The sequence below is a fragment of the Elgaria multicarinata genome, chromosome 3, assembly GCF_023053635.1.
Source record: "Elgaria multicarinata webbii isolate HBS135686 ecotype San Diego chromosome 3, rElgMul1.1.pri, whole genome shotgun sequence".
Taxonomy (NCBI): domain Eukaryota; kingdom Metazoa; phylum Chordata; class Lepidosauria; order Squamata; family Anguidae; genus Elgaria; species Elgaria multicarinata.
Window position 1 is genome coordinate 173472496 of NC_086173.1, and position 15524 is coordinate 173488019.

General features: G+C 45.8%; 1 pseudogene; it reads left to right on the forward strand.

The window, feature by feature from the left end:
* Nucleotides 1-15409: 15409 nt before the first annotated feature.
* The window catches only part of LOC134396387 (zinc finger protein 883-like), a 49404-nt pseudogene continuing 49289 nt past the window's right edge, over nucleotides 15410-15524 (forward strand).

A 15524-nucleotide genomic window follows, 5' to 3' on the forward strand; every position in this document is an offset into this window, starting at 1 on the left:
CGGAGCACATCCCTACAAACCTCACTTATCATCAAAGTATTCACATGGTAGAAACCAGATGAATGTACAGAGTGTGGAAAGAGCTTTAGTTTGAGAACAAGCCTTACTTCTCATCAAAGCATTAACACGGGGAAAGACGTGATGGTACTCAGCTCTACTTCTCCTTGTCGTTGGAGTCAGCTGGGGCTGCGAAGGTGCTGGACCAGTGCCTGGATGCTGTAATTGTAGGGGTTATTGTTGTCCCTCTCTGGCACACATTCAGTATTGGCAAGCCATACTGAATGAGCTGGAACAAGGACAACAATGATAAGATAAGGCCTTGCTGAGGAACATCTTGGCACTGGCTCACCATGCCAGGAATGTGCTGACGCAAGAGCCACAGAATACAATACAGTATTGAAGGCACTATAATCACGCATTTCCTTAACCCTTATATGGTATATTCATGCTTTACACACACCAACAAACACCTCCTATGCACGAGGTAATCATGCATTAACATGCTGTACGCAACAACCAATCATAACTTGTAAACAAGAAATGTAACCACTTAGTTCTTAATAAAAACCAGGACGGGGCTGCCTGTTTGGGATGCCTCATCTTCATGCAGTTGGACTCCTTGCCAGTTATTTACCACATCTGGTGACCCCGACGTTATCGGATCCAGGAAACCCCCTGCTCATTGGCTGGAATAGCCTTGGTGCACCTCAGCGTTACAACGCTCCCTTATCGTGAGTATGGGGGGGGGGGGGAATTGTCAGCTCCGCAGAAGCTTCATGCACAAGAGCTACATAAAATTTTAAAACAGCAAGGTTGTACAACTGTATCCCTCAGTCATGTAAGTGACCTAGTAAATTATTATTATTATTATTATTATTATTATTTATTTATTTATTTATATAGCACCATCAATGTACATGGTGCTGTACAGAGTAAAACAGTAAATAGCAAGACCCTGCCGCATAGGCTTACAATCTAATAAAATCATAGTAAAACAATAAGGAGGGAAAGAGAATGCAAACAGGTACAGGGAAGGGTAAGCAGGCACAGGGTAGGGAAAAACTAACAGTAGAAAGTAACAGTAGAAGTCTGCACAACATCAAGTTTTAAAAGCTTTAGGAAAAAGAAAAGTTTTTAGTTGAGCTTTAAAAGCTGTGGTTGAACTTGGGATACCCTTGGTATCCCGAGGCAGGGACACTTCAGCTCACAGATTGGGTAAAAATAGGTACACACCTATATGCTGAACCACGAGCTCCCATACAGCACTTGTTGCTGTGGCAGCGATGCAAAGATGCGCTGGAGAAGGTAGGAACCGAGGTATCCTCCAGCTCATTATCTTTTATCGCTCCCATTTCTCAAACATCACTCCCATATCCCCAATTATTGCATCCTGCATCAGCTTCACAGCTGAGAGAAGGAGAGGCAAATAGTAAAGTGTTGGAAGCAAATAGTGAAGTGTTGCCAAAACTTAGCAAAGTCCGTGAGGCTTTTGAAGAGGAAAAGAGGAAAGGAACATTAACCTCGGATGAGCTGTTTGAAGGTCTTAATAACTTTCCTTCAGCTTATCCTATAACCTCACATCAAAATGACCAAGGACAGGTAGTTGTCAATTGGACATCATTGCCTTATTCAGTACTTAGAGAATTGAATAAAGCTATTCAAGAGACAGGCATACGCTCTACTTACGCCCAAGGCATGGTGGAGAGTATTGGCAATGGATACACTATGCTTCCTCAGGATTGGAAAGATTTATATCGCATGATCCTGAGTCCAGCCCATATAATACCCCTTTCTTTGTAATTAAGAAGAAATCAGGCAAATATAGGCTTTTGCATGACCTCAGGGCCATAAACAGAATAATTGAACCAATGGTTCCACTACAATGTGGAACGCCAAATCCCAATTTGATCCCATTTGATTATCAAATGATGGTGATTGATTTAAAGGATTGTTTCTTCACAATTCCTTTGCAACCTCAAGATAGAAAATATTTTGCCTTTACTGTTCCAGTAGAAAATAACTCTGAACCCACTGATCGATACCAGTGGAAAGTACTTCCTCAAGGAATGCTCAACAGCCCCACCTTGTGTCAATATTATGTAGCACAAGCCTTAAAACCTTTCAGAGATAAATATCCTCAAGCCATTGTGTATCATTACATGGATGACATTCTTTTGGCAGGAATAACGCTCCCAGAAGAATGGGAGAGAGATTTGATAATAACTCTTAATCATTATGGCTTGCAGATAGCTCCTGAAAAGGTGCAAAAGCACGAGCCCTTTAACTATTTAGGACATAAAATAATGCAAACTTATTCCATGCCAGTAATTCCCAAGCTCCATCTACCAGAATCCCCTTCTTATGTACAACTTCAGCAGATGTTAGAAGCTATTAATTGGCTCAGACCTTACTGCAAGCTCACAACTGATGAGCTTTCACCTTTGTTTGCCGCCCTAAAACAAGGCAAACACCCAGCTGATAAAATTTCTTTAACCACTAATCAATTGCACGTTTTGTCCTTAGTCAATGAACGTTTAAAGGAAATTTGGGTAGATCGCCAAGTGTTAGATCAACCTTGTCAAGTTCTTATACTTACAGGGTTAAGTCAACCATATGTAGTTATTATACAGACACGAATTGAAACCTGTGCCGCTCAGTTCAGGAGTAGACCTTGCAACACTAAGACCTGCAATCCTCACACACACATACTTGAATGGCTGTATCTCAGTCATAGCCCTAGCTGTACAATCTCTACAAAACCAATTATGTATGCCAATCTGATTATTAAAGCTCGAGAGCGTACAAGAGCGCTTTTAGCCCAAGATCCAGAAACTCTAATAGTTCCCATGCCTCTTCAGATGTGGGAACGATCAGTGTCATTTTCTGAAGAATTGCAAGCTGCCTTAGCAGGCTTTGTAGGACAAGTTACATATCATATTCCTGCTGACCCTCGACTGCAATGTTTAAATCAATTGTCTGTTAAAATCAGGCCTTTACAAAATGACTTCCCTATTAAGGAAGCCCTTACTGTTTACACTGATGGAAGCCCAAAGAGAGGAGGAGTAGCCTAGAAACAGGAAGATCAGTGGAAAACCATGTTCACACTGCCCCAAAAATCACCTCAAAGAGCTGAACTAGCTGCAGTTATTTTGGCCTTCCGCACATTTCCTCAAGCACTAAACCTAATAACAGACAGTTTATATGTTAACAATGTAGTACATGGTCTTCCAGGAAGTTATGTAACCCCAGTCATAGATAAGAACCTTTTAGGTCTCTTTCTAACCTTGCAGACTCTGTTGGCTCATCGCACCAATGAATATTTTATTGCTCACATCCATAGTCATCAACCCTTCCCCGAAGAGATCTCCACTGGTAATCAAGTGGCTGATCAATCCCTTCGAGCTTTAGCTGTGCAAAAACTAACTCCATGGGAAAGTCATGCGTTTCATCATCAAAATGCTAAAGCTTTAGCAAAACAATTTCAATTGCCATTGGTTCAGGCTCGTGCCATTATTCAATCATGCCCACAATGCACAAAGGTACATTCAGCCCCTGATATAGGTGTCAATTAGGGATGTGCTCCGCTCCGATTAGGAGCGTAGAAGCAGTAGCGGATTGGCCTGCTCCGCCTTACCCAGAGGCGGAGTAGGAGCGGACCGCGGACCCCCTAGAAGCAAGGCGAAGAGAAGCGCCCATTTTTCGGAGCTCCGAGTTCAGGCGGAGCGCTCCGGTCGCCATCTTGAAAACATTTCGCCATAGGATTGCATTGCGGCAAATAATCGCGCATAACTACGTTGTTTTTGAAGCTATCATTCTGGAAATTCTTGTGCACAGAGAGTCGTGGATGGGGGTCATTTTGAGACCACTCTCAACTTTCTGCGTTGTCTGGGTCGCGGGCTATATTTTTGTGAAAATCGGGTCAACCGCGCGGCTCAAACTGCGTTTTCGGCTTTTCGCCCATAGGATTGCATTGAGGGAAAGAATCGGGGATAACTGGGGGGGGGGTTAAGCTATCGTTCTGGAAATTCTTGCGCACAGAGAGTCGTGGATGGGGGTCATTTTGAGACCACTCTCAACTTTCTGCATCGTACGGGTCGCGGGCTATATTTTTGTGAAAATCGGGTCAACTGCGCGGCTCAAACTGCGTTTTCGGCTTTTCGCCCATAGGATTGCATTGAGGGAAAGAATCGGGGATAACTGGGGGGGGGGTTTAAGCTATCGTTCTGAAAATTCTTGTGCACAGAGAGTCATGGATGGGGGTCATTTTGAGACCACTCTCAACTTTCTGCATCGTACGGGTCGCGGGCTAGACGTTTTTAAAAAATCGGCAGGAAAAATACCTTTTTCAAAGGGCTGAGGGGCAGAGTCAGCTCCCGGTCATGATGATCCCAAAGTTGGAGGAGGGCATAGGCAAAACAGGTAACTTGGGATTCTGGGAAACTTCTCTTTCTTCATCTGAACGGGCTTTTCCCCATGTTTTTTAACACAGTAGCCCCACCAAATGCACAAACACAACCTGAAATCATATACTAAGCCAAGAATAAGAGATAGAAACACAGCACTGCTCCCCACCCTAACCTTGGGGAACAACTGAATCGATGTGGTGCAAGGGGATGAGCTCCCCTAGGGCATCTCATCATGGACATGCCCCCACTCTCTCCTGCACTGGAAGGCCATTAGAGCCTTCCAAAGAGAGTAAAACGGTGGAGCAATGCCTATCATGAGTTGAAGTGAATGGTCACTTTTCAGTGGTGGAGCAATGCCTGTTCTGAGTCGAAGTGAGCGTTTTACTTCTTCTCAGAGCTATGGCTGTCAGTGTCTTGAACTGGCAGCTACTTCCCCCTCCCCCGGGCACGTCCCCCTATTGCTGGTAAAAGACAGATATAGCCTTTTAAAAAAAGTTCTTCTTGTTGTTTATTGAGCAACACTGCTGCTTTTAATTCCACCCCTCCTTTGTTTATTGATTGATTTATTCCATTTTATATGCATTACTGGCTTATCCTTGGCTCACTTCCTTATGCCCCCAGAAATGCCAGCTGCATGCCTGCCTGCCTTCCCTCCCTCCTCCCCTGCCCACCTCGCAGGGATGTTGTGTGTGGGGTGCCCGATTTTCAAAAATTCGCCAAAAATCAGGGGATGATGGGATTGCTTTGAAACTTGGCGTGCGTGTGTATATCCCCATGAGGTGTCATGGTGCCAAACATGAGGTTTCTAACTTGAACAGAAAAAAAGTTGTATAATTTTTTAGCTTTCAATGCAAGCCTATGGGGGGGGGGGAAACGGAGCTCCGGATCCGGATCCGGAGCTCCGGGCGGAGCGGAGCGGAAGTGGGCGGAGCGGGGGCGGGGCGGAGCGGCCCGATCCGGAAAATGGTGGATCTGCAAGTGAAGCGGAGCGGGGCGTCTGTGCACACCCCTAGTGTCAATCCTCGCGGCACAGTAGCCAATGAGCTATGGCAAATGGATGTTACTCATTTTAGTCCTTTCACTCCATGGAAATACCTTCATGTGTCACTTGACACTTACTCAGGATATATATGGGTCACATGTCAAAAAGGAGAAAAAACAAAACATGTGGGAACGATCAGTGTCATTTTCTGAAGAATTGCAAGCTGCCTTAGCATTATTGCATTAGAAGTTTCTCAGTTATGGGAATTCCTTCTGCCTTAAAGACAGATAATGGACCTACTTATTGCAGTACTTCTTTTGCACAGTTTTGTGAAACCTGGCAGGTTACACATACTTTTGGCATTCCATATAATTCTACTGGTCAAGCTATTGTTGAACGCACCAACCGCACCTTGAAAGAGTATTTATACAAACAAAAACAAAAAGCAGGGATCCCCATTGGTTTGGGCTCCCGCCAGGAATGGCTGGCAAAAGTATTGTTCACTATTAACCATTTGAATGTTCTCCTACCAACTAATACTACCCGATTACAACAACATTTCCAAATGCATACCCCTTTGCCGCAGCCGCTGGTCACGTACCGGCAGCTACCTAATCCTGTCTGGCACGGCCCTGTCCCCTTGATCACTTGGGGTCGGGGTTATGCTGCTGTACTTACTCCAACAGGACCAGTGTGGGTTCCAGCACGGTGTGTAAAGCCCTGGAAAGAGCATGTCGTGGCATCAAGGATTGACCAACCTGATTCCAGAATTCTCCCTACAACTCCAGGAAGACCCCCTGAAAGCACGAGGCAGGGCATGCGTCCAAAAACATAAACCAACATAGGGAGAGATAAAGGCGTTATCTCTCCAAGCTCAAAAATGATTGGAGCAACAGCACGTTGATCCAACTCCAGAGAATTTTCTAGTTGCTGCATTTGCTTGCTTAAATGCTAATTCTTTGCTGACTATAATTCTGCTATTTAGCTGTATAACTTGTCCAGTTATAAGCACTCCACTACATGACAGAATGCAGTACAATGTATGGATAAAGTTAGCAAAAATAGTAAACACCACTGATTTCTGTCTTTCTGATGCCCCAGATATGCATGGATTACTTAGTACATGTCTCATTCCCATATGCAAAGCTCCTGGTTCTCTTGGTAACGTTACTGGGTTGAGTAAATTTCTGAACTTTAGTGAAATTCATTATCACACCATGGCCCAATGGGGAATTGCTACATACCAGTTACCCCAAGATGCTATACAGTTATACACCCCATATGTTGTAAACCACAAGAATAACACATGTGCTAGAATGGTAAATTGCTCTATTCACCGTCCACTAAAAGGTTGTTTGTCCCCAGGGCCTTCTTTGTGGAATTGTTCAAAGATAGAAAATGTAACAAGTAATTATGGACACATTATATTGCCAATTGGATGGTTTTTCACATGTGGGTCTCGTACTTATAATTATGTACCAGCTAATATAACCTTAACACAATGTTGTCTTAGTCGCTTGACAGTGATTCTACCACCCCCGGCCTACTAAAAGCACTCGACAGAAAAGAGAGACTGAGACTATGAGTGCAGTTTGTGATGGAAATGTTACTGTTATGAGTCCAGCAGAGTATATCTCCCTGGCTATGAGTCTTGTCGGGGTTCCTGGATTGGCTGTGGGAAATGCCAAACAACTTGGGCATCTGGCATGTTTACTAGCAAAGACAATTAACAGTACTTCCATTGCTATTGGACTTTTGATTCAAGAACAACAGGATTTAAGACATCTATACTGGACAATTGAGCTGCAATTGACTTTTTGTTGTTACAAAGACATCTTGGCTGCGAAGCTGTAGAAAATATGTGCTGTTTCAATCTCACAGACAATAGTAACCAAATTCAACACCAACTGGACTTACTTAAAACATATGCACATGCAGTCAAACAAGATATTGCACCTGAGTGGTGGAAGTTTTTATGGTCCTGGTTTCAAACAGGATGGTTCAAAACTATATTTCAATATGCTGTATTGATTGTATTTTTATTAATCACCTTCTGCTGTTTCATACAATGTATCCCAGGATTACTGTCATGGTGTGTTCCCTCTTGCCGTCCCAGAGCTTCAAAACCAAGCAAATGTCAAATTTATTATGTTTACAAGGCTTTACAATTAAAAGAATAAAAAAGGAGGAGATGTAGGGGAAATTGTTATCCCTCTCTTTGGCACACTTTCAGTATTGGCAAGCCATACTGAATGAGCTGGAGCAAGGACAACAATGATAAGATAAGGCCTTGCTGAGGAACATCTTGGCACTGGCTCACCATGCCAGGAATGTGCTGACGCAAGAGCCACAGAATACAATACAGTATTGAAGGCACTATAATCACGCATTTCCTTAACCCTTATATGGTATATTCATGCTTTACACACACCAACAAACACCTCCTGTGCACGAGGTAATCATGCATTAACATGCTGTACGCAACAACCAATCATAACTTGTAAACAAGAAATGTAACCACTTAGTTCTTAATAAAAACCAGGACGGGGCTGCCTGTTTGGGATGCCTCATCTTCATGCAGTTGGACTCCTTGCCAGTTATTTACCACAGTAATGGTCTGGATGAGGGCCAATAAACTGAAGCTGAATCCTGATAAGATGAAAGCTCTGTGGATTGGTGGTTCCCGAGTCCGGGAATTGGGTAAGCGGCCTGTTCTGGATGAGGTGAACCGCCCAGAGAGCTTCAGCTATTGGGCGGTATAAAAATGTAATAAATATATTAAAAATGTAATAAATAATAAATAAATAAATAAATAAATATGGTGGCACTCTCTCTGAAGGAGCAGGTTCATAGCTTGGGAGTACTCCTAGACTCATCCTTGTCACTGGAGGCCCAGGTGGACTCTGTGGCATGGAGTACTTGGGGTTAGCTTCGGCTGATCCGCCAGCTACGGCCTTTCCTGGAAAGGAACAACTTAGCCACAGTAGTGCATGCACTGGTAACTTCCCGCTTAGACTACTGCAATGCACTCTACGTGGGGTGCCCTTGAAGACGATGCAGAACTTGCAGCTAGTGCAAAATGCAGCAGCTAGAGTGCTGGCGGGTACATCTTACAGAGACCACATAACATCCGGTCGTAAAGGAACTGCACTGGCTGCCTATACGCTTCCGGTCGGAATTTAAGGTGTTGGTAATGATGTTTAAAGCCCTCAATGGCTTGGGACCTCGATACTTGAGGGAGTGCCTCTCCTTATATATGCCTGCCTGAGACACAGATCTGTTGGAGGAGCTCTTCTCCGCATCCCACCAGCACAACGCATCCGCTATGTTGGGACAAGGGAGAGGGCCTTCTCTGTTGTGGCACCCAGGCTGTGGAATGCCCTCCCCTTGGAGGCCCGATTGGCGCCAATGCTGTTTTCATTTCGACGCCAAGTAAAAACATGGCTTTTTAACAAAGCCTTTAAGGTTTAAATTCACTGGCACATTGTTTTCACTGTTTTAACTGCATCTATTGCTTTTAAATTATATATTGTTTTAATTTGGATCATGGTTTAATTTGTTTTTAACTGTGTATATTTATTGTTTTATACTGTATGTTTTTATCTGTATGACGCCCTGAGATCTTAGTGATATAGGGCAGGATATAAATATTTTAAATAAAATAAAATAAATGAATAAATCAATGTAGCTCTGTAGAATGTGGAAAGAGCTTCAGTTTGACATTATTAAAAAAACCTCAGGGGAGGAGCCATATAAATGCTTCAAGTGTGGAATAACCTTCAGTGTGAACACAAGCCTCCGTTGAAATCCACGGGGAAAGCAGTGCTTGGAGTATAGAATTGTCTATAATGCTGCCAGCCTGATTTCTCATGAAAGAATTCATATGGGATAAACCATAGACTTGCCCCTCATGTTGAAGGAGTTTCAGTCAGAAGTTCTGTCTCACTTCTCACCAAATAACTGACACAGGGGAGAACCCTTAGAAGAGTTGGGAGAATGAGATGACGCCATAATCACATTCATCTTTCACCTCAGAGAACGTACTTGGCGGAATGACTTTGACAAACTGACTTCACCTATAGAAGGCTCCCCAGTCCTTCAGATTGAAATCCCACTCATGCCCCCCCCGCTATATCCATCAAGTGTGTGCAACCAAGGCAGGGTCTCCTTGGTGGGGTCTCCGACACTGTTGAACTGCCTCCCATGATAACTTCACTTAGCTCCCTTCATTAGGAGTTTTTAAAAGGTTTTGCAAAAACTGATTGTTCTCATCCTTATTTTTATCTGATTTAGTCGAAGTTGGCCCATTGGTTGAACATCTGACATTTAACACCAGTCTCAAAAGAGTCCTGTGAGCACCGTTGTAATAAAAACAACCGGGGATAAAGGTATCCAGGTAATCAGACTAGTTGTTGTTGTTTATTCGTTCAGTCGTTTCCGACTCTTCGTGACTTCATGGACCCTCCCCCCCCAAGAGCTTTCTGTCAGCCGTTGCCACCCCTAGCTCCCCCAAGGTCAAGTCTGTCACCTCCAGAATATCATCCATCCATCTTGCCCTTGGTCGGCCCCTCTTCCTTTTGCCTTCCACTTTCCCTAGCATCAGCCTCTTCTCCAGGGGATCCTGTCTTCTCATTATGTGGCCAAAGTACTTCAGTTTTGCCTTTAATACCATTCCCTCAAGTGAGCAGTCTGGCTTTATTTCCTGGAGTATGGACTGGTTTGATCTTCTTGCAGTCCAAGGCACTCTCAGAATTTTCCTCTAACAGCACAGTTCAAAAGCATCTATCTTCCTTCGCTCAGCTTTCCTTATGGTCCAGCTCTCGCAGCCATAGGTTACTACGGGGTATACCATTGCTTTAACTATGCGGACCTTTGTTGTCAGTGTGGTGTCTCTGCTCTTAACTATTTTATCAAGATTTGTCATTGCTCTCCTCCCAAGAAGTAATCGTCTTCTGATTTCCTGGCTGCAGTCAGCGTCTGCAGTAATCTTTGCGCCCAGAAATACAAAGTCTGTCACTGCCTCCACGTTTTCTCCCTCTATTTGCCAGTTATCAATCAAGCTGGTTGCCATAATTTTTTTTTTTTTTAGGTTTAACTGCAACCCAGCTTTTGCACTTTCTTCTTTTACCTTTGTCATAAGGCTCCTCAGCTCCTCCTCGCTTTCAGCCATCAAAGTGGTGTCATCTGCATATCTGAGATTGTTAATGTTTCTTCCTGCGATTTTAACTCCAACCTTGGATTCGTCAAGCCCAGCACGTCGCATGATGTGTTCTGCATACAAGTTGAATAGGTAAGGTGAGAGTATACAGCCCTGCCGGACTCCTTTCCCAATCTTAAACCAGTCCGTTGTTCCGTGGTCTGTTCTTACCGTTGCTACTTGTTCGTTATACAGATTCCTCAGGAGGCAGACAAGATGACTTGGTATCCCCATACCACCAAGAACTTGCCACAGTTTGTTATGATCCACACAGTCAAAGGCTTTAGAGTAGTCAATAAAACAGAAATAGATGTTTTTCTGGAACTCCCTGGCTTTCTCCATTATCCAGCGGATATTGGCAATTTGGTCTCTAGTTCCTCTGCCTTTTCTAAACCCAGCTTGTACATCTGGCAATTCTCGCTCCATGAATTGCTGGAGTCTACCTTGCAGGATCTGGAGCATTACCTTGCTGGCATGTGAAATAAGTGCCACTGTCCGATAGTTGGAACATTCTTTAGTGTTTCCCTTTTTTGGTATGGGGATATAAGTTGATTTTTTCCAGTCTGGTGGCCATTCTTGTGTTTTCCAGATTTGCTGGCATATGGCATGCATCACCTTGACAGCATCATCTTGCAATATTTTAAACAGTTCAGCTGGGATACCGTCGTCTCCTGCTGCCTTGTTATTAGCAATGCTTCTTAAGGCCCATTCGACCTCACTCTTCAGGATGTCTGGCTCTAACTCACTGACCACACCGTCTGAGCTATCCCCGATATTATTATCCTTCCTATACAGATCTTCCGTATATTCTTGCCACCTTTTCTTGATCTCTTCTGTTTCTGTTAGGTCCTTGCCATCTTTGTTTTTGATCATACCCATTTTTGCCTGGAATTTACCTCCGATGTTTCTAATTTTCTGGAAGAGGTCTCTTGTCCTTCCTGTTCTATTGTCTTCTTCCACTTCCGCACATTGCTTGTTTAAAAATAATTCCTTATCTCCTCTGGCTAACCTCTGGAATTTTGCATTTAATTGGGCATATCTCCCCCTATCACTGTTGCCTTTTGCTTTCCTTCTTTCTTGGGCTACTTCCAGTGTCTCAGCAGACAGCCATTTTGCCTTCTTGGTTTTCTTTTTCTTTGGGATGTTTTTTGTTGCCACCTCTTGGACAATGTTGCGAACTTCTGTCCGGTTCTTCCGGGACCCTGTCTACTAAATCTAGTCCCTTAAATCTATTCTTCACTTCCACTGCATATTCATTAGGAATATTAGTGAGCTCATATCTAACTGATCTGTGGGTCTTTCCTATTCTCTTTAGTTTGATTCTAAATTGTGCAATAAGAAGTTCGTGATCTGAACTACAGTCAGCTCCAGGTCTTGTTTTTACTGTCTTTATAGATGTCCGCCACCTTTGGCTGCAAAGGATGTAGTCAATCTGATTTCGGTGTCAGCCATCTGGTGAAGTCCATGTATAAAGCCGTCTTTTCGGTTGTTGGAAGAGAGTGTTTGTTATGCACAGTGAGTTGTCCTGGCAAAATTCTATCAGCCTATGTCCCGCTTCATTTTGTTCTCCTAGTCCATGCTTACCTGCAATTCCAGATGTCATTTGACTGCCCACCTTAGCGTTCCCGTCTCCTGTAATGAAAATAACATCTCTTTTTGGTGTGTTATCCAGTAGGTTCTGCAGATCCTCATAGAACTGATCTATTTCTGCTTCTTCAGCATCTGTGGTTGGGGCATATATTTGGATCACTGTGATGTTAAATGGCTTACCCTGAATTCGAATTGAGATCATTTTATCATTTTTTGGATTGTATCCAAGCACTGCTTTAGCCACTTTATTATTAAATATGAAGGCTACTCCATTTCTTCTGTGATCCTCTTGTCCACAGTAGTAGATCTGGTGGTGATCTGATGTGAAGTGGCCCATTCCAGTTCATTTCATTTCACTGACACCCAATATATCTATATTTAATCTTGACATCTCACCAATAACCACATCCAATTTGCCCTGGCTCATAGATCTTACATTCCAGGTTCCTATGGTGTGTTGATTTTTAGAACATCGGATTCGTCGTTTACCACCAGCACCGTCGGCCGCTAGCCGTCCTTTCGGCTTTGAGCTAGCTGCGTCATCACATCTGGGGCTACTTGAACTTATCCTCTGTTCCTCCCCAGTAGCATTTTGACCATCTTCCTACCTGGGGGTCCTATCTTCCGATGGTATACCGACATATCTCTGGTTGTACTGATCCATTTAGTTTTCATGGCAAAAATACTGGGGTGGGTTGCCATTACCTTCCCCAGGGATCGTATTTAGTCTGACCTCTCTACCATGACCTTCCCGTCTTGGGTGTCCCTTCACGGTTTAGCTCATGGCATCCTTGAGGTGCTCAAGCTCCAGCACCACGACAAGGTAACGATCTCCTTTGCTGGAGCAGATCAGCCCATTTCAAAGAAGTTTAACACCCTTCTCAGGACCCCGGAGTTGTGCTGCATTTCCCCATGAGAAAATGCAAGCGCAGCCTGGTCAACTAAAATTGAAATAATAATGTAATATTAAAACATTAAATGTTTAAAACACATGAAAATTTAAAGGCCTTAACACAGACAGAGGACCAGATTATTCTCCAAAGGCCTGCTGGAACAAGCAAGTTTTTGCCAGCTTCCGAAAGCTCATCCAGGAGGGACCCAGCCAGCCTAGCTTCCCCGGGAAGAGAGGTCCAAAACACTGGAGCCCTAGTTCTGCATTCTCTCCTCCCACCATGGCCCCCACCCCCACCTGTCAAAATGTCCTCCTCCTTGGGGGGAATTTAACGCAGTTTGAGCAAAACCAGAGCAGAGTCTTCATGGCCAGCTTCCTCCTAGGATCCTCAGGGGAGGAAAAATCAGCCCCCAGGAGAACCCCCAAAACCCCATCTGTTACAGGAGCCAGGAAACCGGTTTCCCTCCAGATATTTTGGACTGCAACTCCCATAATTCCTGACCGTTGGCAAAGCTGTCTGGGGTTCAGGGGACTTGTAGTCCAGAACATCTGGAGGACACAACCCAGCCCTTCCTCCATCCTGATGTGATGCGGTCTCAGCCCTTCTTTGGGAATCCTCTGTGGTCGGCAGCTACTTGGGGCATCTGGAAGAGGAGGGGAGGTGGGGGTGAGAACGCCGTTCCTTCGGACCTTGCGGGTCTTCTTGCCTCCCTCCGTGACTGGGGAGTGGGGCGGATCTCGCTCGTTCCGGGCATCCCTTTCTGTTCGGGACGTTGTTGGGGGAGTTCTGGGGTCAGCAGGGACAGTCTGTGGCCCTGGCTTTAGCCCCGCGATAGTGTTCCCGAGCATCGCCAGCACACGGCCCCTGCTCTTGGCCCTTCCCGTCCCCCCCCCCTGAGCTTCGCGACCCCCAGCTGCTGCGAAACATCTGGCTGCATCCGGCCTGGGCGGAGAGAAGCTGCTGGCGTCTGCGGGGCTTCTGAAGGGTTAAAAGGACGGATCTGGGTTCCTAGAGAGGAAGAGAATTGGGGGTGGGAGGGGTGAACACCCCCCATAGCAGCCTCCGCCCCTCCCCCTTAAATCCCTTCCTGTGCTGGCTCCTCCCCCCATGGAGGGCGGAGTCTCTTCTCTCCGGCACCCGCCAGGCCACGTGAGTCTCCTCCAGCCTCACCTGGGCATTTAAGGTGGGGGGGTCGTGGCGTCCCAGGGCTGCGGGGTGGGGGGCCGGGAAAGACACGGGGGCTGATGAGCCTCCTCCCCCAGGGAAGAGGCAGTGGGGGAGGCTGCCCAACTCAAACCGCATCCAGCCCATGGAGAGAGAAAAGGAAGGAGGGGGGTCGTTCGAAGAAAAGGTGGGGAGGGGGCGTTAAAGAGGAAATGTTGGGGGGCTTGCTAGCCCATTAGGGAGGCTTGGGGGCTGGGGAGAGGGAGGGCAGGCCCCGTCCCCAGAAGGGGGCTAGTGCTGCGGACCCATACCACTGCGTTCCCATGCTAGCGCCCCCCTCCAGGTTGTTTGGACTGCAGCAGCTCCCATCATCCCCGGCCACCAGGGCGGTGGGAAGGCCCCAGGCTGGAGAAGGCCACATCATAGTCTATGCACAGGCATTTTCCGGAGAGGGGGCTTCTTCCTCTGCTGCTCTCTGCCAAGCTAGGAGGCCCCTTTGGATCTGGAGGGAGGGAGGGGGGCTTTAAGCATCCAAAATGTTGGAAAAGATGCAGCGGAGGCTGTTTGGGGATGAGCGTTGGGGGGGCAGATTCTTTCCAGAGGACTCGAAGCATTGAGAAAGCCGTGGAAAGGAAAGACAAAGTTGGCCTGGCAAAAAGTAGGTGGGGAAGGAGGAACTGTGGGGTGGGGGTGGGGGGACCCCAACGAAGGACAGCCAACGGATTCGAGGGGTTTCTTTGGCACACAAGGTTTGGGGGCTGCTTGGAAGCCACAGATGGCCAAAGGTGGGAACAGGGCACGGCCCCAGGTGAGGCTTGGATCTGCTCTGGGGCCCTTCCAGCACCGCAGCTCTTTCTTGTGACCGGAATTGAGGGTCTTTCGCCTTTACAGGGACGCTGCAGGGTCCGTGCAGCTCAGGCTGGGGAGGAGATACTGCAATCCGCCATTATAAAGCAGCCATTGGGGCAGGGGGGGACATTCATAAAATCCAAAATGCCTCATCAATCCTGCTGAAATTTGCACGTACCAGAAAGAAATGTTGGTTTTACAGACCCTGAAAATGTCAAGAACATTGGTGAAGGATTGAGGGAAGGAGGGCGGTTTAAAGCACAAAAGGAAACAACCCCTCTCTGAATCTCAATCTCCTTGCTAACAAAGGCTGGCCAGGACATGGGCTCACGAGTTCTGAAGTCAGGAAATCCTCGGCCCTTCATCCAGCGGTGGGGTCTTCTTCCTCCCGCCTTCTAGCTGGTGGGATGGCTTTTCTTTTTTCCAAAATTCCCTTCAGTTGA